This window comes from Aegilops tauschii, chromosome 7 (assembly GCF_002575655.3).
Source record: "Aegilops tauschii subsp. strangulata cultivar AL8/78 chromosome 7, Aet v6.0, whole genome shotgun sequence".
NCBI lineage: Eukaryota > Viridiplantae > Streptophyta > Magnoliopsida > Poales > Poaceae > Aegilops > Aegilops tauschii.
The window spans coordinates 576,140,329-576,142,769 of record NC_053041.3 but is presented as its reverse complement, the minus strand read 5'-3'; the positions used below and the strand labels follow the sequence as shown (position 1 = coordinate 576,142,769).

The window sequence follows — 2,441 nt, the reverse complement described above, 5'->3', positions numbered from 1 at the left end:
GCTAACCAAGAAGATGAGGAGAAACACCATTGGGTAAGTTGGGAAAAGATGACGTTGCCGAAGGAGCAGGGTGGTCTGGGCTTTCACGATCTACATGCGTTTAATGTAGCCATGTTGGCACGTCAGGTGTGGCGTTTGATCCAAGTTCCGAAAAGTCTATGCGCACAAATTCTGCAAGCCAAGTACTTTCCCCACGGGGACGTCCTGAAGGCTACAGCACAGTCGGGGATGAGCTATGTATGGAGGAGCCTATTACAAGGTGTTCAGGTGATTAAGGCAGGGATGATCTGGAGGGTGGGATCAGGGGAACAAATTAACATGTGGACGGATCCATGGCTACCATCAAATGACACCCGGCGCCCACGTACCCTCCAGGGAGGACACCTTCTCACGCGAGTGTCTGATCTGATCAATCCTACCACGAACAGCTGGGATGATGGTCTGGTGAGGCAAACTTTCTGTCCAGAGGATGCAAGCACAATCCTGAGAGTATTTAACCAAAAACTACCACAATTCGCGGAAACGTGACAGAAAACTACCACTTTACGATTTTATCCCGAAAACTACCACTTTTTTATTAATCCGTGGCAAAAAACTACCAAGTGTGAAAACTGCTCGCTTTGCCTGGGTTAAACCCGAATCTGACTGCCCGACCCCACACATAAGCGGGCTAAAAATGCAATCTGGTCCCTAGTTTTTCTTAAAAAAGCAATCCAGTCCCTCACCATGTCCGCCGGCACCGCCTCCTTCTCCTCCTCGTCGCCGGCCAGCCTCGGGTGCACCGCCGCGTCCAGACCCTATGACGCGACGCAGGCCTACGCGGTGTCCAAGCTCGCCAACGTGCTGCACACCAAGGAGCTCGCCGCCCGCCTCCAGGAGATGGGCGCGGACGTGACGGCGAACTGCGTGCACCCCGGCATCGTGAGGACGCGCCTCAACCGTGACTGAGAGGGGCTCATCACAGATCTCGTCTTCGTACTGTTCTCCAAGCTGCTCAAGACCATCCCACAGGTGACGATCATTCAACTGCGTTATCATATGCGGACATGTCTCTGTCATCGCTGCACTCTGTTCTGCGCCTTGCCCCGCCGCGCCGGAGGCTCTGCTTTCCGCAGTTAATGCGCCGCTCGCCCCCTCTTGCTGACGTACGTAGTGCCCTCTCTTCTCGCGTGCAGGCAGCGGCGACCACGTGCTACACGGCGGTGCACCCGAGGCTAGCCGGCGTGTCCGGCCGCTACTCCGCTGACTGCAACGAGGCGCTGCCGTCGCCGGCCGCCGCAAGCCGCCGCAAGGCCGCGCGGCTCTGGCAGGCGTCGGAGGACATGATCAGCGGCTCGAGTCAACAGGGAAGCAACACAAGGACAGGAGTGGAAGGACCAGGACGCGGCGGTGGCCCGAGGCTGGCCGGCGACGAGGAGGAGAAGGAGGCGGTGCCGGCGGATATGGTGAGGGACTGGATTGCTTTTTTTAAGAAAAACTAGGGACCTGATTGCATTTTTAGCCCGCTTATGTGTGGGGTCGGGCAGTCAGATTCGGGTTTAACCCAGGCAAAGCGAGCAGTTTTCACGCTTGGTAGTTTTTTGCCACGGATTAATAAAAAAGTGGTAGTTTTTGGGACAAAATCGTAAAGTGATAGTTTTCTGTCACGTTTCCGCGAATTGTGGTAGTTTTTGGTTAAATACTCCAATCCTGACCATACCAATCTATGATCAATATAATGACTTTGTAGCTTGGCATTTCGACAATAAGGGTTGTTTTTCGGTCAGATCAGCTTATAGGGTGTACGTGCAGTTGTTGCAACAGCAAAAAACACGGCAGGCAGGCGAAAGTTCATCGGGACAAGAGGATAGACCAGTCTTCTGGAGAGCCCTGTGGAAAATTCAGTGCCCGGCCTCCAAGGGTCCACCATTTCATGTGGAGATTCGCACATAACAGCCATCCTATGTTCAGGAATATTGTACGAATTGGGGTTGAGTTGGATGCTAGATGCTTGCTGTGTCTTCGGCAATTTGAGGATGGGGGCCATCTTTTTCTGCGCTGCAAGGAGGTGAAGAAAATATGGGGGAGCTCTGGGCTTGAATACACTAGGCAGCAACTTCTTACTTGTGCGTCGCCGAAAGAACTACTCGTTGTGGTTTTTAAGCTTCCCCAAGCTACCAAACTACGGACAATCTGCCTATTATGGTCCTGGTGGTCGGAGAGAAATGCTGCAAATCACCAAAAGAAAAGGCTCTCAGCCGAGGAGTTCCAAGCTCGAGTTGGTTTCCAAACTACTGAATGGACTACTTATCTTGGTCGTAAGGAGGAAAAGAATCCTGTTGTCCAAACACCAAAGTGGGCCGCTCCTCCACCAGAGTTCATAAAGATAAATGTTGATGCGCCGTACAGGCCTGACGAGAACTCTGGAGGCTGGGGGATCATTGCACGCGATAGTTCAGGAG

The 2,441-nt window shown here is 53.1% G+C and overlaps 1 pseudogene; it reads left to right on the top strand.

Moving 5' to 3' along the window:
• The first annotated feature begins 726 nt into the window (after positions 1-726).
• On the top strand, positions 727-1,893 carry LOC141027427 (short-chain dehydrogenase TIC 32, chloroplastic-like; annotated as a pseudogene).
• The last annotated feature ends 548 nt before the right edge of the window (positions 1,894-2,441 follow it).